A 22,669-nucleotide genomic window follows, 5' to 3' on the forward strand; every position below is an offset into this window, starting at 1 on the left:
GCTTTTATCCGCTTGCAGTTGAGTCAAGGTAAATCTTCCACTCTCGCTAGTGGGTAAACCATCAAACTCATCTCCATCCAAGTACTGTGGGCTCCCCACCAGCTAACCATATCTTGACCTCTATCAATTTAAGGAGGATTCTGAGATCCTATTCTATTTTCTTTACTTTTAGGGTTCAAAGAAATGTAGACTTCCTTAAATGAAAATAAGTGACAAGGAGTAAAATGAGAAATGGCCTTTCAGAATTTTCAAGCTTTCAATACTAGTTCTTGCTTAAAATATTTAACAATAGCAGGCTGTACCACCCTGTAAAAAATGTATAGGTATTTAGCAAACATGTCTTATTAGTTAGAATTTTGATTTTGTTTTACTTCTTTGTATAGAGATAATGAACTATATGGATGAAGAAAATCCATATTTACATAAGCACTAAGGAAATAGAATATTTTATCTTAAAATATACTGATAAATCTGGCTATCTGAGCAGCTAATGTGAATTCTTAATTCCCCAATAGTCACCATTTTAGTGACTCCTTATTTTGTTTTCCTTATTAAATTAGCATAATGAAACAACAGCGTTCCATTAATATTGTTTATAAATCAACTATTTTCAGCTCAGAATGGAGTTCTGCTGGTCAAACACATATTTTAATGTCTAACTTATCGAACTTCATTATACTTGTAAAACAGCAAAACTACTACAGCTAAGGCCTAACTTTTAAAATAGAAAGAGAGAGAAAGATACTGTAATATTAAATTAATTAATGTCAGTATGCTGCAGCTTGACAAGGATAATTTTATTTCTATTGCTTAGCATAATAATGCATGTCTTGAATAATTTCTATAGGCTATGATTTTGAATATTTCTCTTATCAAGGATTTCACTGTGGAAAAGCATAGCTGCAGCATCTTTGAAAATTATAAATTCTAGTATCAGTATAGTATTTCCAATTTTATTATTGGAAAGATTTTAAAATAATTGTTTTATTATGTCCAGTAACTAGCAATACCTCTTAATGTGAAGTGTCTCTAAGATATCAACATCTTAGAAAATATCAGTGTGTCTTCCTATGTTCTCTAAAATTTTTTAATGAATCCAATGGTGATTTTCAACCAATTTTAAGTACTAGCACATTTATTTCAGTCTATTCTGTGGTTTGTCATTATCTGAATATCAGAGATATTTGTATTTTTCTGAAATTTTAGAATATTTGGAGGGGAGTTGCTTATTAAGGCACTATCATATTCTCAGGAAAAGAGGAATTTCTTCTCTTTTCCTTTTAGTTAGGAAGCTTATATTTGTGTTTTAAATCTCTAAATTGGAGTCTATGTATTTTTTGCTTAAACATTTTCAAAGAATTTGATTGTTTCTTATTTTCTTTTATATGACAACACAATTTTTAATTCATTTAACCAAAATTAACCTCCAAAGGCACTTTATTTTATGACTTAGAGTTTTCTTTCTTCTTTAATTAATTTTAAATAAACTAAAATTAATTCATACCTGCATTTCCTATAATTTCTCCTCAGTTCTTCCAAATAAATGTAGAATGATCCAGAGAGAATCACTTTTTATATGTGTAACCTATTTATCCGTATGTTATAATTTTACACCTGATATGTTTGATCATGTAAACATTAACAGGAAATTTTTAAAAAAGAAAGAGCGCTAGTAGGTAAGGTTATACATTCCTTGTAATCTCAGTTAAGTTAGGTTTTAGTGGATGAACTGGTTTTCAGGTCATTAGTAGGCAGAGATAATAGCAATAATAATAGCTTGAATTTATATGCTGCAACAATTCCCGTTTGCAGAGTAGTTCTCACAAACACTCTGACCTACACTGTCAATTACCAGAAAAAAAAAAACATATCTCCCCATCCACAGAAAATTTCTGCGACAGGTAAGGTGAACCTCCAAGAGAGAGAACTGTTGAGCCCTAGATCATTAGATGAAAATAAGAATTCCATAATGCAAACAAATTTAAACCTAGGGTCTTTGGATATTCTCCTATTCATCAACATTGACTGAATGATGGATGAATTTAATGAGGAAACATTCTATCTTGCAATTTTAACTTTTAGAATCAATGCCATCTTTTTAGGTAATATAATTGGCTTGTTATTCACCAGTGGTTCACCAGATGGCACAGCACTGAGATAGCCTTTACAGATGCATTTCACACCGTTGTAAGTGATTCCCACCCTCCCTTGATGAACTTTTCCAAGGAAAAGTGATAAGTTCCTCCTTTGTGCTCCCACTGTATCATTTGCATGCATATAGCATCATCGCACCTATAACATGTGTCCACACTCTCCCACCCTCACCCATCAATCAGTGTCTGGAGGACAGAGACAGGGATAGTATTCGTCCACCTCTGAACCAACCAAGATTTTCCTAATGTCAGACACAGATGATTAACTCAATAAACGTGGTTTGAATGAATAAACGAGTGAATTCATGAAGTCTGGTATACATCATGAATGTCACAGTTTTTTTGGTTTTTTTTTTGAAGAAGATGTTGGGGATAGGAGTTTATTAATTAATTAATTTATTTATTTTGGCTGTGCTGGGTCTTCGTTTCTGTGCGAGGGCTTTCTCTAGTTGTGGCAAGCGGGGGCCACTCTTCATCATGGTGCATGGGCCTCTCACTATCGCAGGCTCTCCCGTTGCGGAGCACAGGCTCCAGACGCGCAGGTTCAGTAATTGTGGCTCATGGGCCCAGTTGCTCCATGGCACGTGGGATCCTCCCAGACCAGGGCTCGAACCCGTGTCCCCTGCATTAGCAGGCAGACTCTCAACCACTGCGCCACCAGGGAAGCCCAAATGTCACAGTTTCGCATTATCTATTTCTTACAACTCTATTCTCAGCTTCTGTCTGCTAGTATCTGTCATTTTTGCTGTATTGTGCTTCCTCTAAGGCACATTTTTTCTTCTTCCTTTCTTTATCTCTTCTCTTTTCCACTCACTTCTCCTATGCCTCTCAGCCTACAGAGATGGATTTTAAAAGTTTTTGCTTGTCAATAAAATTTTCCCATTCTTCTGATTTATCAAAGGATCAATCAACCTCATCTTTTGGAGTGTGAGCTAGTTATGAAGCTACTAAAATTTTAGCCTAGAACAAGAAAGAGAGAGAAGAAGAACAAAGAGGGAGGGAGGGAGAGAGAGAGAAAGAGAGAAGACAGAAGGAGAGAGAAAGAAAGAAAGGAAGGAAGAAAGAAAGGGAGGGAGGGAGGGAGGGAGGAAGGAAGGAAGGAAGGAAGGAAGAAAGAAAGAAAGAAAAGAAAGGCTTTTCAGTGAGTACAATAGCATATTCAGCTCTTCTAATTTATTCACATTCTTGCTGGTATTTTTCTCTTTTTTTCTAAACTCCAAATTGCTCTAGAGTTGAGTTTCAGGCATCTGACTCCCTAATAACTCAGACATTATAATATATTGAAAAGTCTACTTTTCTGGTAACTATTCACAGCTTCCTTTCAGAATTTACATAAGATTCTGTTCAAAAAATGTTTTTTGAAGTTAGAAACTAAGCATGCGGTTTGGCCAACACTGCTTCCAGATGTTGATAAGTATAGTTGGAATGTCTTTATGGATATATATGTACATATCAGTAGAGAGTCTGCTCATTAAAATTAACTGATACTTTAAGACTTCCTTTTTAAATATGAAGGACCTGTCTGAACTATAGCTGTCATTTTTTTAAAGCTAATACCGTAAGTAATAAAAAAACTATAGAGGCTCCTTGAGCTTCCTGCCTTGTTTTTCATCTCATTCCAAATCTGCTGTTTTAACCATATTAAAATTTTAGACTCAGTTAAATCTAGTCAACAGATGTGCCAGTGTGATATGATGACAGACATTTTATCTAGACACCACCCTAACACTACTTGAAAAATGGAGAATCTTATTTAATTGGCTATTTGACAACATGTAAGTCAAGAGTCAAGTTGTTCTCTCTGGGATTGGGAATGAGGCCTTTGTAACCATATACATGCCATATGACACAGCATCTGGTGAAGAAGGGAGAAGATATGATACAAAGACACAGAAAAAAGGATTTAAATTCTCACTCATACCCCCTTCATGGGGGTGTTGCAGTAAGAGGTTTTTCCTAGCTATTTTATAGGTTGGGGGTGAACAGAGAAAGCCAGACACCAACATGATATTTTAACTTCATGTCTCCTGAATATTCTCTATGACCCACTCAGAACATCCCCGAATATTATCCCCTATTCTTTTAATTGGGAAATAGTAGCTACTCAACATTGTTTACTTTTTTCCATACCTGGATCATGAAGGAAAAGTTGGTCTCAACAGTGAAGATAAAGCTATGTTTACCAGTAACAATGCTGGGATCTTCTAGGGCAATCCAGTGTTTATAGTTCAAAAAAAGGAAGGTTTCCACAGAAATATAAACTTTTTATAAATCTTCACTTACCCGAGTAATAAGAGCTTATTATATGTGAAAACTACAATTTATAGATAATGAGTTAGTAAAATGCCTGAAGAAATCATAAATATACCCCTATTTATTATAAAAAATGGTATTAATTTAATAATGAGAATCAAAACATTACATCCTTGGCTACACAGTCAGTTTTATCAAAATGGAAGAAATTATCTGTAGCAAAATAAACACAAAATATACAATTTTTAAATTTTGATGGTCTCAGAGAAACAAAAGTTGAAACAGAGAAAAAGAAACTATATCAATTAAAAAAAGAGATGGTAAAAGTAACAAGAACATTCTTTCCCTTTACCTAGTCTCAGAACTACTTTATTAATGTTTTTTTTTTTTTTTTTCGCGGTATGCGGGCCTCTCACTGCTGTGGCCTCTCCCGTTGTGGAGCACAGGCTCCGGACGCGCAGGCTCAGCGGCCATGGCTCACGGGCCCAGCCACTCCACGGCATGTGGGATCCTCCCGGACCGGGGCACAAGCCCGTGTCCCCGGCATCGGCAGGCGGACTCTCAACCACTGCGCCACCAGGGAAGCCCACTTTATTAATGTTTGACATTAGGCATGGCACTTAGTGATTTGACTAATCAGCCAAAATTACAAATAATAAAAAATAAAATTATCAAATCTCTATGGTAGTAGGAAATACAAATCAACAAAGCTTTGTGACCAGTTGGGATATTAGGGAGAAGGAGGAAAGGGAGAGGAGATGTTTAGACCATAAATGATGCCCATCACAATACTCAAGCCATCACTGGGCTTCCCTGGTGGTGCAGTGGTTAAGAATCTGCCTGCCAATGCAGGGGACACAGGTTCGAGCCCTGGTCCGGTAGGATCCCACATGCTGCGGAGCAACTAAGCCTGTGTGCCATGACTACTGAAGCCCGCGCGCCTAGAGCCCGTGCTCCACAACAAGAGAAGGCATCGCAATGAGAAGCCCGTGCACCGCAACGAAGAGTAGCCCCGACTCGCCGCAACTAGAGAAAGCCCGCATGAAGCGACAAGGACCCAACCAAAAATAAATAAATTTATTTTTTAAAAAATTCAAACCATCACCAATTTGAGTAGCCATGATTTCCATATTTGAGTCACCATGGCCAATAATTATAGCCAGTCTGCTTGACTGCTCTTCCAACATTGGCCCGGCAAAGGGTCTCTAATCATCCACAAAGTCAAGAAGGCAGGATGGGTATGTTAGACAGTGATTGCTTCATTCGGTTTTTGTCTTGACTTTTAGCTAACCAGCAACTGAGCACTCCTTTAATTTAGCAAGAATTCCCGTTTGTGGGAACATTAGTTGGAGGTAAGGCCCAGGCTCATACTCATTCACTAGCAGCTAGAGCTTAGACTTAGTCTATCAGATGCTCCAATCTGAAATTGTGACACTTGCAATCTGAGAAAGTGACCTGAATATGCAAGAACTGTCGAGAAATTATTCACAGCCCCAGTGACACAGGGAGGCCATCAATGGCTACCATGGCATGGTCCCATGGTAGAATCCTAACTAGACTATTGTTTTGGCATGACTTTAACTAATTTTCTTATTTTCTAGACTCTCCAATTAGTTTCTGTCCATTTTTGAGTGGAATCTGTGAGCTACTCATCATCCTTCTAAAAATTTCTTTTCTGGTTTAAACTATCTAAAGGCAATTTCTGTTGTTTAAAATCGAGTATGCTGACTTAAACATATTTTGATACCAGAGAATGAAATTGTAAGTAATAGACCCTTAAAAAAATGGGCAAATCTAGGATTGGTCATCAGGCCCAATTCAGGCTGAAGGCAGTAAAAAAAATCCCTCTAGTATTCAGGAAAGAGAATCTTGTGGCTTATGGCAGACATGAGAAACAGTTCATTAAAGTATCTCCTGGGATCACTTAAAATGAAGTGCTTTTTGAGGACAAGGCTGTGGAGGACCAACCTTTCACTGTCATGGAACAATATAAAGGATGTGAGTAATTCTGTGCAGAGGGGTGGATGGCCTCTTCTATTGGGTCTGGCCAGTTTAAAAGAGAGAATAACAAAGGCAAATCACTACATATATCTTAAAGCACAGACTGAGCTGAAAGAAATTTTATCTATTAGAGACATAAGGCTAAAGTACCTAAAAAACAAACTCCACTGATTGAATTCACAGATTTACTAGGATGTTCATGTTAAATGTAGAGCAATGATGGAAAAGGATGGGATCCAAGAATTGGAGTGGAGCTATTTTTAGAGGATTTGAGAACTAGGAGACTCCAAACATCCAGCCACACCCCCTCGTAGCCAAAGCAACATCTTTTCCTCATCTGATGAGGCCTTTACCATTTGGTTGCACAAATATGAGTGAGATAGCCTTAGATGTTGGTGGTATCTGGAAAGGAAAAGTTAATTTTATCAGGTAGGGTCCTTGCAGGTAACATATAGAATAACCAAAGGGTTTTAACTGAAAAGAATTTAATTCAAAACTATTTACAAAGGTCTACGCAGGATTAAGGAACAAATAAGGAATGAGGAGGCATTCCATGCTAACAGCAGGAAGTCATCATCATTACTAAGCCCAAAGGAGCAAGAAAAGGGAGATGTGTGGCCAGAGCCCAGTAAGAGCTGTCCAGGAAGAGGGCCACCCAATGGGAGCTATGGTTACAGAGGAACACAGTCCCATCCAGTACCCTGGCAAAAGAAGAAAGAGGAAGGGAAAATAAAAACTCTGAACTATCTTCCCTTTCGCTGCCCAAGATCCTCTGTTTCCCATTGACCTAAACCAGTAAGAAGCCAGAGGGCAGGTGACATAGTCCCAGAGGTCAGCCGGCAAATGCACCGAGCAAGACAGAGAAGACAAAGAACCAATGGGGAGGAGCAAACACATAATGACCAGCACACCCATTCTTCTCATGCCCCTCTCCACAGTCACCTCTACGATTTCTAGACCCAGAGTCAGATCCCAACATGACCGAGGGTACTCAGTCAAAATCTGAAGTCAAAATCTGGAGGAAAGGGCTTACCTGCAAAAAAGGAAATGTAGGATTTTGCTAATCTCTTTAGACAAAAATCTTGGAAATCTGCGTACAAAGAGCGTTCTGCTCTTTGTAAAGAGAAAAATCTGATAAAAAGTGTGCTCTACCAAAGAAAGAAAAGCATAGTTTTACATCAGACTGAAGTTATACTTAGGAGTTTTCTCAGTGAGTGTGTTGCATTTAATGTGATAGCTATAATAATTGATAGTGGTTCCAATTGTGTGCTGCCATAATTGGTGGAAATTTGGACTAAGTGCTGGGCCCTATTAGATGACGTTGAGATGCTGGAAATTCCGTACTATAATACTGAGAGAGGAATCAAAAGATTTTGCAAGATAGGAATAACAGATTAGATTGATCATATCCTCTCTCCCACACTCCTTAATTATGTTCTCCTAGCAAGCTTGGAGTATATACCTTTCACCAAGACCTTGGGAAATACGTTGGAATGGAACCTACAACATTATTAAATGATTTTTATTTGGCGTGCTGTTCGGTGGGACACGTTTCCCAGGCTTTTAGATGAGGACCCACACCAAAGAAAGAATGACTATAACTTGAAGGTGATGTGCTTCACGTGGATTCACTACGCAGATGGAATAGAATTTCAGTTGAAAGTGAACATTTGCTTAGAACTTTTAAAGCATCAACCACTCACATCAGTGAAGTCTGTTCTCTTTGAAAATACAGTGTGAGAAATTTTTGACATTTGAAATTTTTATTTCCAGCCCCAGCAATATTAAGGCTTACAGCTTTAGAAAGGAAACACATGCTTTCAAATGTGATGAAATATCAGGCTATTCCAGGGAATATGCTTAGGTAACTTAATATGATTCTAACAAGTCTTAAGGGAATAGATAACCCGAACGATTCATCCTCTCCCCCCTCAAAAAACCTGCAGCATTTCCACTAATTCTTTAATTCTTTTAATACTGACCCATTACACATTGCCAAAACTAATATAATGAGAGATAACATATTTAGCTATACTTGATTTATTTCAGGCAATAAAGAAAAAATGGTAAAAAGAAGCAACTCTTATGCAGAATCATTCTAGAAAGACTAATAAGACTCCCATAAAAAAATCCAAATCCAATAAAACTAAGAAATAATTCAACTCTCATCACTAGGCTTTAATTTAAGTGACAAAACAGATTGAGCACTTCAAATTGAAAGGAAAAATTAAGTCTAAGGAAATTATATAAAGTAGGTTGACACGACATAAAACTCTGGAGTTTTCAATAAAAGTACCCAAGCCAGGTCAAGATTATCATTTTAATTCTCTAAGTGCAGACAATTTCAAAAATGATTGCTCCTGGACTGATGATGAAACTTCCCACTTCTTATATTTGCTAAGTGATTTGAATAAATCTCATCACAATACTTTCTCAGAAATCTCAGACAGGAACACATTTTGTCTCTCAGTTCTGAGTCAACATACACAGCTGTTCAATCTACCAAGACATTCCATGTCCTGGGCTGGAATAATAAAATGAGAAATAGAAAAGAGAATAATGAAATTGCCTTCTGGTGGCTGTTCTACTCTCTTATATGGGGTGCCTACAAAAGTGCTCTGACTTCTTCACCTAGCAAGCATTAAATTACTGAGAGCTTCTTAGAATTTCAGTAAACCCACAGTAATACAAAACACATTTCAGAGAAGTAAAAAGATCTGTTTCTGAAGCCTTTCAGTTTGCTCCAAATCACAATGCAAGTTGTAAACAACTGAGCAGCTCCCTCTAATTATGTGTGCCATGTATGTTTCTAGAATTTAATGACTTCTTTTTCACAAGTGCTCCTATCCCTTTCAGAATGACTGCATGTTACTAAAACACTTAGGTTTAGCTCTTAGTTTCAAAACCAGATTGCTACTAGAAGAGACCAAGTGAATGCAATGATAGCCTGCAAACGGGTGTAAATCCAAAGAAGCTGTACAGGGTTATTCAAAAAAGACTGAACACTTTCAAAAAGGTGTCACTCAGTTACTAGATCAGAGACTGACTGTGGTTAAGAAGTCATGTTGGAACCAATCCTTCCCCACGCCTTGAGGAAATGAAGGAACCCACCGTGGCTGCCTGTCTGGCCAGCAGTAGTGACTCCCTCAAAGGGTCTGCGATAAGTCAGAGGACAGGACTGATGTGTGCTGTGACATGAGGGGGACACACTGAGCATCTGTGAGCTTATGTCCATAAGCTTCTTCACAAATTCGACTTGACGATTCGTTTATAGAACCTACTTCTTGAATGAAAAACAAGTTTTGATTTATCAATTCTTTTTTAATCGCTTTGTATTTTCCAGCCAGCTAATGTGGTAAAGGGTTGTGGATGGAGGGAAAAAGGAGGGAGAATGTGAGAAAATGAACATAGCTGTTGCTTCTTTCCTCTTGCCACACTGTTCCCAGAATACCTGCACTTCCAAAACGTGGATCTGATGGAGAGCATTGCCTGCTGAGTGGACTGTCCATTTCCTACCTTCTTTTCGCAACTCTGTTCTCTCGTGTCAGACACCCCCTCCCACCTCAAATATCACCTTCAGTCTGTCATCACATCCTCACAACTGCCACCAGTTCCAAAGCAACCACTCACTCCCATAACCTCCACCATCATTTACTATCTTTTCCAGTCCCTCCTTTTGAAGATGAGGAATTACTTGGTAGGTAGTTGGTGAATTACAAAGTCCTACCAACTGGACTACCCACAGAAACCTATTTGGCTTTAGCATAAGAGTTTGAATTCCAATATCACTTAAATAACCAAAATCTTTCCTAGGCTTAAGCCAGCTTTCTGATTGTGTTGAAAAACTGGTTCTTCGTGTGCTTAAAGACAGAACTGCTGAGATTTGGGTGTGTAGCATGTATGACAGCTGTCACATTATGAAGGGGGTCATGGTATTTCAAAAGAACTTTAAGCTCATAAGAAATGCAATTTGTAAGACTGCTTCTGTTTTATAGCAGATCCAAAGGGTTATGCATATTCTCTGGCACACAGGAGTTGAGCAGTTGTTGAACACCTAATGATTATGGTGGGACATAGTAAAAGATACACATGCTGTTTACTGTTTAACTGTTACAGTACCTGTGCTAAAGGTAACTGAGCCCTTGGCTGGGTATAATGGGAGCAATGACCCAGCTGTGAAGAAGCTAACTCCACATAGGCTGCCTCTGCTTCTTCCTAGCGTTGTCAGCCCCCAGTGTCACCAAGCTCCTAAGTTCCACTTTGTTATTGCATGTCCCCAGATCCTAGGGTTGAAAAGTAGTAATTTGCACAGAGAGGCACACTCACATCATAAAGGAATTTCATTCTAAAACCCTTATGGCCACAGCATGCCTCTCTCAGTAAAAGTATTTCGGATTCTTCCCTGCAGGTGAGCATCCCCTGGGAAAATTAATTATCACTGTTGCCTCCCACACTCTGGCTTCGAAGGGACCTTTTCCCCTTTACCACCTTGGCCCAAACACAGTTATTTAACTCCCCTTGTGAGTCTGCAGCACAGCCACAGCACACGTGCAATGCTTGCTAGAGGCTTAGGTCAAGACTTGGTGGGGGGCAAGAAGTGACTCAACACAGAGATGCGCACAGTTAATTAATCAGGTTTCCCAATCAAGGCAATTTCCTCAGAAGGCAACAGCTGGCCTGTCACCCCAGGTCCCCTTCACAGCTGCCTGTCTCCCTGGTACATCTGTTACACAGGGGTTCTCTTTTCCCCTAAAACACTGCAGAGCACACTGGGACTTCTCAAAATCCCAATCCAAGTATATGAAGCTGTGGTGTGTGTTAGTGGGAACTGGGAAATGGTGTGAATTAGTCAGAAAGAAAGAAAAGCATCCCAAAGGCAGTGGGTTGAGGCTATGATTTGAAGGAGGCAACAGGTGATTAGGATGGATTGGGAGGGGGGTAGATTCATGTCCTGTTACTTCTGTAACAAATTACCACAATTTAGTGACTTAAACCAACACAAGTTTATTATCTTACAGTTCTGCAGGTCAGGAATCTAAAATGGTTGGCAGGGCTGGGTTCCTTCTAGAGGCTCTAGGGGAGAATCCACTTGCTTGCCTCTTCCAGCTTCTAGAGGCCACCTGCATTCCTTGGCTCATGGCCCTCTGCTACCTTCAAAGCCTGCAATCACATCACTCTGACCTTTGCTTCTCTCCTCATATCTCCTCCTCTGCCTCTCCTGCTTCCCTCTTTTTTTATATCTGGATGATCCACATAATAACTATAAATGGAGTATAACCTTTAAAAATGGTGAATCACTATATTGTACACCTGTAACTTACATAATTTTGTACATCAACTGTACTTCAACTTAAAAAAATAATAACTGGATGATCGACGATAATCCGCATCTCCCCATCCTTAACTTAATCACATCTGAAAAATTATTTTGCCATGTAAGGTAGTGTATTCATGTGTCTGGGGGACTAGGACATGGATATTTTGCAGGGGAGGGTGGCAGGGGGCAGTATTCTGTCTACGACAGATGTTGTGCTTTCATTTGGAATCTCACGGATAAGCTTCAGACACAGTGAGAACTGTGTACAGACAGAAACACAAGCCTGACGGGCAGGACACATTATTAGTCCTACCTTCAACGCCTTCAAGGAAAGGTAGTGAGTGGACTTTTGGGTCAGGGCCTTGTGCTTTAGAAGCCCCCCCCCACCCCTGCTGCCCCACCAAAACACAAAGATTATCCTTCTCTTTTTAGTCTCACAAGAAAGTTTTTGGAAAGTTTGGTAATTGATTGAGTGAAGGACAATTAAAGGAGAAGGAGGAATGGGCCGCACAAGCCCCCCAGGCCAGGTGGCACTGGGGACCAAGAGCCCTGGGGCGTGGTTGTGTCAGATGGCGGGAGAGGAGGAGAGAGTATCACGGCCTTTGCCTTTGCTTTTGTTTAAAGCTGAAACAATACATTATCTACTAGACATGTCTGGGTAGACTGACTTCCCCAAATAACCACACACCCTCTCCCTCTTTTCTCTTCTGCTCCCGTGGTATCATTATCAGAGGTGCTTAGAATGACTTGAAAAGCCCATGACAAAAAAATGAGGTGTCGTGGAGGAAAACATGCCCTTCCCAGCTCTTCAGGAGCTTGACTTGGTCCATAGCTCCATCCTGAGTCCAGACAGTTCCAGTGACCTGCCAGGAGTGCTGGGCATGGACCCAGCTCCCACCGACCCCAGCAGAACCACAGCACTGCTGGTTCCTGAGAAGCAGAGCTTGTCCCCAGTGGAGTATCCTCCTGTAGCTTCTGGAGCACTTGCTCCTTGTCCCAGGGAATAGGCTGCAGGGCTCCTAAGCAGGAAGCTGGCCAGGCTTTGGGCATAGCTTGGTTTCTAGTTTTGAAATATTTAGACATGGTATGTGCACATCTCCAGTTGTACTCTTGTCCTGAGTGCTTTAAGCGTTAGGACTTTTTCCTCCTCATCATCACTAAATCCATCGCTAGAAGTATGTTAATGAACCAGATTGGTGGAAGGTAGTCGTCTCCTCCAAGCTACAGACACAGACCTAGCCAGGGAGGCATAAATAGAACTGAGCAGAGAGGACTCTGCTGGAGAAGGAACATCTTTCAAATAAATTAAGGTGCCTTCAGTCCTAGAAATGTAAAATATAGTTTCTCTGCATATCAATTTAATGAATTCTATCTGAAGGCAAGAGATAACAGATTCGGAGTCCCAGTCACATCCTTTATGGTAAAGGAAATTGGATTTACATTAACAGAATGTCCATAAAACTCTTTAAATCCAATACTCTTTCATGTCACATGGTCTTCATCTCATAAATGATGTGGTGTCCTGGTCGTTTGGGAAGCTATTTCAGGAAAAATGTGTCTGATAAAGTCCTGGGAGGCCAGCAGCCAGGCTGCCTTGGGAGCATTCATCTGCCACTGTCTCCAATCCCTGCAATTTCTGTGCCTTGAGATCCATCCTGCAATAGGGAGGCTGACCAACCACGATCCATTGGCCCAAGCCATTCTTTCTGATACTCCCAGTATAGATTTTCAGTTAGGAAAAAGTGCTGTAGAGATATAATAAAAATGTCTTTCTAGGGAAAAACTCCAAGAAGGGAAAATAAGAATAGCAAAGCTGATCAGAAAGATCATCTTAGCAGGAAATCCTCAACCCTTCAGCCAAGAAAATAAATGAGCACAGGTGATGGAGAGGAGACGGGAGGGAAGCAAACAGGGCAATCACCCTCCACAGAGCTGGATGCAGGCTCAGACAGCAGCTGTGGCCAGGGCACCAGGGTCTCATTTCCCCTCCTCAGTCACCCTGGGGACCCAGGACACACCTCTCTCCCCTTCCTCCTCCTCTGTGGCCCTGATGTTCAACTCTTATCTCCTGTTTTCTCTCCATCTCTCCAGCTTCATCCCCCACTTACAATGCAAACACTTCGACATCTCTGCCAAATGTCTAAATAATGCACAGGGCATAACACAGGAACAAAGAAATAAAGAGAAAGCCAAAGTCCGTAGCTTTAAAAAAAAAAAAAAATCACTCTCTGCATACAGGAAACAGTTTTAAAACAATCAGCACACAACATTCCACACTTCCCCCTCAGAGCCCGCAGGCTCTTCTGAAAGGTTAGGAGAACACAGACAAGGTAGTATAAAGTCCTTTCCTTTCCTAAACAATGTAATCTTTGTAAACCTAATATTAGGTTTCTGAAGTGCTCTATAAAATCCTCTGTCTCCCAACTCTCAACTTCAAGAGTGCGATAAAGCTCCTGGCCACAGGCTCCCTTGTTTCTTCAAGGGCACATTTTCAGAATGAAGGGAGCCATCTCCTCCATCAGCCGGTCTCTCCCTTAGCCATCACCTACCCCACTTCAGGGGTGCACTTGTCTTTCTCCTTGCGGAGGCCTCTCGGCGGCTCTCCTCACTCCCAACCCCTAATCTACCACCTTGGATTATAAATTGAGTTTTGCAGAACAAATTCCCATTTCCCTGGGTCGAATGAAGACTTGCTCAGAGTACAAACCATTCCTCTCTGTCCCACCCCGCCTCCATCCTCGTATATCCCCTAGTCCAGAGGCTTGTCAGGGTCCAGTAGATTCTGAGTTGGCATTTACCCCCTGATAAAACGGCTGAGAGCTTGCTCCCTCCTGAGAAATGGGGGGTTTTCCGGTACTGCATTGAACAGAGATGTGTGCACGTCTCTGTACTGAAAGAGCACAGGTTTCAGAGTCTGCCAACCTGAATTCAAATCCTGACTCTGCCACTGCTTGTAACTAGGAAGTTGCTTTACCTTTCTGCACTTGTTTCTCTGTCTGGAAAATGGGAATAATAATACGTACTTTGTAGCACAGATAACAACAGGAGTGAATTAGATGATATATTTAGCTGGATGGGGCAAAAACCATCCACTAGGTATCCTGGAGAGATTTCAGTATTTTTTTTAAGAAATAATATACTGTATTAAGAAAATCAGGGACTGGAATGAGATCACAAAGGGCATGGTCAAGCCATAAGAAGTATTTGCTAAACTGGCTTCAAAGGAGGGTGAATGCTGATAAGGAGATAATGCTGGGGTAGACAAGACAGAGTTGAACTACTCTGTATAAAAAAAGAAGAGGAGTTTACTTTGGGGGTGCTGGAGAGGAGAACTGGGAGAGAGAGAGGCATGCATAGTTGGATGCAATGGGGGGAAAGAGAAATCAAAGGGCCTCCTTGTGGCAAAGCGCTTGAGAAAGTTCATTAGTAACAGCACTAGTAAGCTGTCTGTTGTAAGTGTGTGGTATACACCCCGTTTCGCATCTCTCCTATGAAATCCTAGTGACATCTACACTGCTGACTCACACGGATTCTTGGGGGAGTTGAAGAAGGGCTTGGTCCTACCTCTAGGGTTCCAGAGAAGCAGAGGATGGGGCCGCTGAGCTTCACATTACATCCCAGAATTCCTTTACCAAAATCAAAATGGGTCTTATAGTTGACAAATTTATGTAACACAGAGTAGTTTTTAATTTTTTCCCAAAAATATTGTTCCAAAATCAATGTCATTTTATAATCAAGAAAATCCAAATAATTAAGAAACTTCTGGCTCATAGTAGGTACCTAATAAGTGATATTTTCTTCCTTCTTTTCCCCCATTTTTCCACTGTGGATACAGCAGGAGAGTGGGCGATATTATCCCACTAGGCTGAGCGGAGCTACAAGAGGGATGGAAAGGAAGACCAAAGATAGCCTCAGATGTCTGAAGTCTTGGCTAGAACCCACACATGCCCCTTCTCGGGCAAGAACTACTGGCTTGGACTTCCCTGGTGGCATAGTGGTTAAGAATCTGCCTGCCAATGCAGGGGACATGGGTTCAAGCCCTGGTCCGGGAAGGTCCCACATGCCGCGGAGCTGCTAGGCCCTTGAGCCATGGCCGCTGAGCCTGTGCTCTAGAGCCCGTGAGCCACAACTACTGAGCCCATGTTCCACAACTAGTGAAGCCCGTGCGCCTAGAGCCTGTGCTCCACAACAAGAGAAGCCACCGCAATGAGAAGCCCATGCACCACAACAAAGAGTAACCCCCGCTCGCCTCAACCAGAGAAAGCCTGCTCGCAGCAACAAAAACCCAATGCAGCCAAAAAAAAATTTTTTTTTTTAAATCCCAGGAAATTATAAAAGGAAGAACTACTGGCTTGATCCGTGCTATTCCCATCACTGCCACGTCGTTATTACTCAACTCACTATTTCTTCTATTCAGTTCCACAAACACTGTTTAGTACGTCTTCTCTGGGTGCCAGGGGAATCCCCCGAATGAATAAAGTACTCCTTTGCCCTGAAGGAGGTTACTATTTGGATGGACATGGCATGTACATAAATAACTGGGAAGTCCAGCTGAATGTGTGAAGTCCCTGAAGAAAAGGTAAAAGCAGCATTGGGTGTCCAGAGAAATGAGACAAGACACCAGTCTGGTGGAATCAAGAAAGGCTGCATGGAGGAGGTGGCATCCACAATGGACACTGAGGCCGGGTACAGTGTTGATAGGCAGGTTGGGAGTAGAAAGGGTACTCTAACACACCATGACGCAGTTTTAAGACTGGCCCTTACAATCACCACTACCACCTCTGCCAGCCAGGGCCCAGGCAGGCCTCTCATGTTTACTGGATTCTACTGCACCCATCACCTCAGAGCCCTCAGCTCTGCTTCTCTTTTCTTACCACTTACAGATCAGAAGCAGAACACAGACCACACATCTCAATGGCCGGCATCAAAAAAGTCTACAAACAATAAATGCTGGAGAGGGTGTGGAGAAAAGGGAACCCTCTTGCACTGTTGGTGGGAATATGAATTGATACAGCCACTATGGAGAACAGTATGGAGGTTCCTTAAAAACGAAAAACAGAGTACCATATGACCCAGCAGTCCTACTCCAAAAAAGATGAAAACTCTAATTCAAAAAGTTGCATGCACCCCAATGTTCATAGCAGCACTATTTCCCATAGCCAAGACATAGAGGCAAACTAATTGTCCATCAACAGATGAATGGATAAAGAAAATTTGGAATATATATACAATGGAATACTACTCAGCCATAAAAAAGAATGAAATATTGCCATTTGCAGCAACATGGATGGACCTGGAGAATATTATACTTAGTGAAGTAAGTCAGACAGAGAGAGACAAATATTATATGATATCGCTTATAAGTGGAATCTAAAAATAATACAAATGAATCTATATACAGAACAGAAACAGACTCACAGACATAGAAAACAAACTTATGGTTACCAAAGGGGAAAGAGGGAGAGGGATAATTAGGAGTTTGGGATTAACAGATACAAACTACTATACATAAAATAGATATGCAATAAGGACCTACTGTATAGCACAGGGAACTAAATTCAATATCTTGCAATAACCTATAATGGAAAATAACCTGAAATATATATATATTTATGATCTGAATCATTTTTCTGTACACTTGAAACTAACACAATATTGTAAGTCAACAATACTTCAATTTAAAAAAGCACGCATCTCAAAGTACCCAAGACACCCCCAGACTACAGCACTTCCCTGGGATCACTCAGCTCTACTAGGACACTCAATGTCCTTCCCTTCTTTCCTTCCAACATGCCCCATTCTTGTCTCTAAATGTGTCCTCTCCAAGCATCTCTTGTATCTAGGATGCTTGTTCATCTGCTCCTGATCCACCAATAACCTTTATTCAAACCTGCCCATCAGCGACGTTGGTGGTATAGTGGTGAGCATAGCTGCCTTCCAAACTTTCCCATGACCGCCAAGAAAATGTACCACCTACCAGAAAAGAAGGGGTTTCTTTCCCCACTGAGACACACTCTAACCAAAGCATTCCCTTTCTCTTTCAGGATTTTGCAAGATAATTTTACTCCTCTCACTCCAAGAACATTTTGTTTCTAACCAGTTTGTTTTTGCTCTGTATCTGTTTGTATTTGTACAGTCACTGATTTGTTTCTTTTTCCTATTTCTGCCCTAAAACAAATCTAACTTAAGTGGCTATCACATGTGCCTGGAGGGCTGAGACCAGACCTGTTTCACTTGGTTTGCATAGTGCCTGGGACAGGGCAATGAAAAGAAAAGCACTCCATTAACACTGTCCAATGTTTGTGGACTTACGGTAAATATTAATTTAATATTTTCTAAAGCTTTTATTCTTTGCAACAAACTCTAGCCCTGGCAGATCTTCATGAGGTGGGTCAGAATTACTGTCCTCATATTCAATCCAGGAAACCAAGCACGAACATGTAGGAAGATTCATGTAAAGCTGCACAGTCTGGTGGTAAAAGACTCTGGTACCTGGAGCTTCTGCCTGCTAGCCCAGAAAGCAAAGTGTCAGGGACAGCACAGTGACATAGAGCAAAGCTAAACCTGAATTCTAATCTGGGCTCTGCTTCTTAAAACTTTTATGAATGTGAACAACCTCTCCAAGCCTCAGTTTTATCATCTGTAAAATTATATAATGATACTTGAGAGGGACACACTTAGGATTAAAGGAAATAACAAAAGCTTGTGGAAGAATTCTTGCTAAATAGTATGCTCTCTCCAAATACTAGTTCTCTTTTTCTTTCTTTCTTGACCTTGTGAGAAATTCTAGAGACCAAAAGACATGCTATGTAGGGGAAAAGGGAGCAAAATTGGAAGATGGTGCCCTTTGGGAGCCCCTAGGAGTCCATGACCAAAGCAGAAGCTGTGGTGTGAATACTTACAGGAAACCTGGAGCTGTGAGCTAGAACCAGAATCATTGCTCCTTGTCTTGGGCCTTGATCACTGCTCATGATATATCCCTAGAATCATTTTCTTTTCTCTCCACTGGACCCCTGATCAGTGATAGATGTGGAGAGACAGTGGATACCAGCAGTAACCTAGAAGAACAATGCTTTCTAAACAGGAAAAGTCCACTAAAGATTGGTCTTCTCTCTGTGCATCCTATGCCCATCGGCTGTCCCCATGATCCTCATGCTGTGTAAAGGGGCCGCGCTCCCGAGAGCAGCACAACAATTTGTATGGTTGGCACATCCTAAGGCTCCACAATTTGACAGCAAACTGCCAGATGCAAAGTTACTGTGCTGTCCCATGCCTGAGACCTGAAGCCAGCAACTCACCACACCCTGGTTTCTAAAGCACATCGCTTCCTGCCTTTCTCTACTAGTGACTAATAACAGAAGACAAGGAGGCTTCAGAGGTAACCCATTACATCAAAAGCACCTAAGCCCAAATTAGATCCTTCCAAGCCCTGTGTTCTCCGTTTATGCCCCTAATGCTGGTTTTCAGAGCTAGTGAAGTCAATCAACACAGAGGGATTTCCCAGGCTCTAAGAACAGATATTGGTAACATGAATGTTGCCTTTTGCACCGTGTTAAAGTTCTTGTGAATCAAACTCATCTTCTCTGAAAACACAGCAGAAAGAGTATTCAGCTAGTCACAGGACAGACAATGGAATTCAAGTCGCAGAATGAAAAGTCCTTTGGTAATGTATCTTGGAGAACTCCCAAGTCTAATTCAAAGTTTTGCTTATTTTGACCAGAGATGGGGGTTAGCAATTATCACTTCATCCATTGTACCCTGCATGGATTCCAAAGAAAATAAAGCAAAAATTCAGTACAATTTTTGTTTTCAATCTAGTCTTCTGTGAAAAATAAATAACATGGTATCACAATAGGAATGAGTGTTTCTAGAGATTTTGATTATTTTGGATCCATGGTCTGAAGTCTTTACATTCCACAGGAAGGCTCTCTTAGACTATGAAACCTTCTAATTTGGTGTGACAGACCATACACAGGGAAACCTATCAAAGACCATTATCTAGCTCCTCGGCTTATTTCAAATATATAGATCATTCATTCCTTTTCCCCAGTTCTCCTTATTCCTTGGGTTGATCTCTTTTGACTCAATCAAAATCCATCCAGCAGTTTACCAGACTCTCTCCCAATGACATGTTCGGAAAAGAACTGTGTTAGCTGAACTGCCTCAAATATCTAATGGTTCTGGGTGCTCTAACCATCCCCTCCAGTGATCCTCACAAACTGAGTAAGACTCAGATCCCTTCCCCTTAGCAGCAAGCCCAGTCCTAGGAAAAAATGATACTCTGACATGGTTCCTCTCCTGTGCCCACCCACTGCCATCACCTAAGTTCAAGCCCTCTTGATCTCTCATCTAATCTCTTGCACTAGCTTTCCTGTTTGGAAGATCCACATCTCATTTCTCCCTACTCCAATCTAACCTCCACCACTTTTTGATTAAACTTTTTAAACTCAGCTCTGATTGTGTCATTGGACTGCACAGAACTGGCCCTGAACACCCCTCCTTCCCTACTGAACTGAAATATGGATTCCTCAACAGCCATTAAGGCCCCACACGACCTAACCCCTATCCACCCTTCTGTCCCCATCCCCCTCTGCCTGTTAAGAGCCACCTCCAGCCAATATAGACTTCCCACAATTTCCTGACACAATTAAGTGTCAGTAAGTATGCTTTCGTGACTACTTATGTGTCCAGAGTTCCCCAATTCAAATCATGCTAAATCAATAAAAGCTAGGTATGACCTAAGAAATACTATATTCCATTGGTTCTTCACTCTGGCCCATTCTTTCCTTTAAAATCATCCCGACAGTCCATTCTTCCTATGTGGTTGCTTGTTCCTCTGCCTTTGACAATTCTGCTCTCCAATCTAATATTTGAGCTGCCATCTTGGATCTAACAGGTTGCTATGGGTTAAACTGTGTGTCCCCCAAAAAAGATATATTGAAGTCCTAACCCTCAGTACCTCAGAATGCAATCTTATTTGGAAATAGGATCTTTACAGAGGTAATCGAGTTAAAGTGAGGTCATTAGGGTAGGTCTTAACCCAATATGACTGGTGTTCTTCTGAAAAGGTGAAATTTGGACAGGAACAGAATAGCTAGAGGGAGGATGATGTGAAGAAACAGGAAAAGACAGCCATGTGAATGGAGTGATGCATCTACAAGCCAAGGAACACCAAGGATTACCAGAAGACACCAGAAGCTAGGAAAGGCAAGGAAGGATTCTGCCTTAGAGCCATCAGAGGGAGCATGGCCCTGACAACACCTTGACTTCAGACTTCTGGCCTCCAGAACTGTGAGACAATAAATTTCCATTGTTTTAAGCCACCCAATTTTTGGTACTTTGTCACAGCTGCTGTAGGAGACCAATACACAGGTCCCCTCTGTTCTCTTCTTAGGACTTCTGACTACTCACTGCCTCTTCTCCTTTATTTCGCTTAGTGTCACTCTTTCCATACCAGAAACTGGCTACCTCCAGGCTTTATATTCCTCACGTTAATTTTACTATAACTTTACAATGTATATTTATATTTTAAAAGCTACTCCAAAAGTTTTCCCCAACGTGTTTTAAAGAAACATTTAAGTTACCTCCTTAACATCCTAATTCAGACAACACTGGCCCTCCCTTAGGAGGTGCATCACCTCTACATCCTAAGTCACCTTCTGGGAGAGAGAGAGGGCAGCCCATCACACCCCATCACCTGCACCAGCATCTTTAGTGCAACTAATCAGGAGGATTTTCTGGAAAATCAGTAAGTCCAAGACCCCTTGGGAGAACCAACTCACAGTAAGCCCTGGTTTTGTCTAAACCATCCACAAGTAGTATCCTCTGGCTTTCCCAGGATTCCCCCTTGTAACTAGCAATGTCCTAGGATTACTCAAGCATAAACCAAGTGGTTTATTTGTTTGGCAAACATATGCACTCAGTGCCCACGGTGAACAAAGCACTATGCTAGACGCTAAGAGGGAAAAGAAAAGAGGTTGAGTAACGAGACACAATCACTACATGTAAAGTTGCTTATGATGAATGGGAGAAAGACACCCACACAAATACTATGAGGGTTGCAGAGAAAGGGTTAGCATAGAAGCAGCCCTTCTCCAGATCCAAAACTGGACCCCAGCATAGAGTTGCTTTCAAGTCCCACACCAGAGGTACGTGTGGTAAACAAAATAATGCCCCCCAAAAAGAGGTCTACATCCTAATCTCCAACACTTGTGAATGTGTTACCTTACAAGGTAAAAGGGACGTTGAAGTTGTGGTTAAGTTAAGGATATTGAGCTGGGAAAATTATCCTGGATTATCTGCATGGGCCCAAAGGAGTCACAAGCGTGCTTACAATGCAAAGAGGGAAGCAGAAGAGCTAAAGCCAGAAGAAGAAGCTGTGATGATGGAAGCAGAGTCAGAGAGACAGAGGTGAGAAGATGCTACACTGCTGGCTTTGAAGATGCAAGAAGGGGCCACAAGCCATGGGATGCAGACAGCCTCTAGAAGTTGAAAAAGGCAAGGAAACAGATTCTTGCTTTAGAGCCTCCAAAGAAACACAGCCCTGCTGACCCATTTTGGACTTCTGACCTCTGAAACTATAAAATGACAAATCTGTGTTGCTTTAAGCCACTAAGTAGCTTGTTATAGCAGCAATAGGAAATTGATACACAGGGTTTTCCTGGGGACAGGATGGTGGGCTGAATGACAAGTACGTTTTTCAACCTGCCCAACTACCGGCCCACTCTAGCCCTTGGCCCTAAATACCAGGGAATCTCTAAGAGCTCTCCAACTGCCCCAGGTCCTGAGGAATGGGACAAGGTCCCCCTGTGACCTGCTCATGTCAGTCAGCATTTGTTCCAACCCCTGCGCTGCCACCATTGGAACACATGGCCTGAACTAAAGGATGTTGATATAAAGAGAGCCGTAATTTATTGACTATCTGTCCCACAGTGGGTATTCTGCT

Source organism: Mesoplodon mirus (assembly GCF_964341445.2).
Source record: "Mesoplodon mirus genome assembly, chromosome: 5".
Lineage (NCBI taxonomy): Eukaryota > Metazoa > Chordata > Mammalia > Artiodactyla > Ziphiidae > Mesoplodon > Mesoplodon mirus.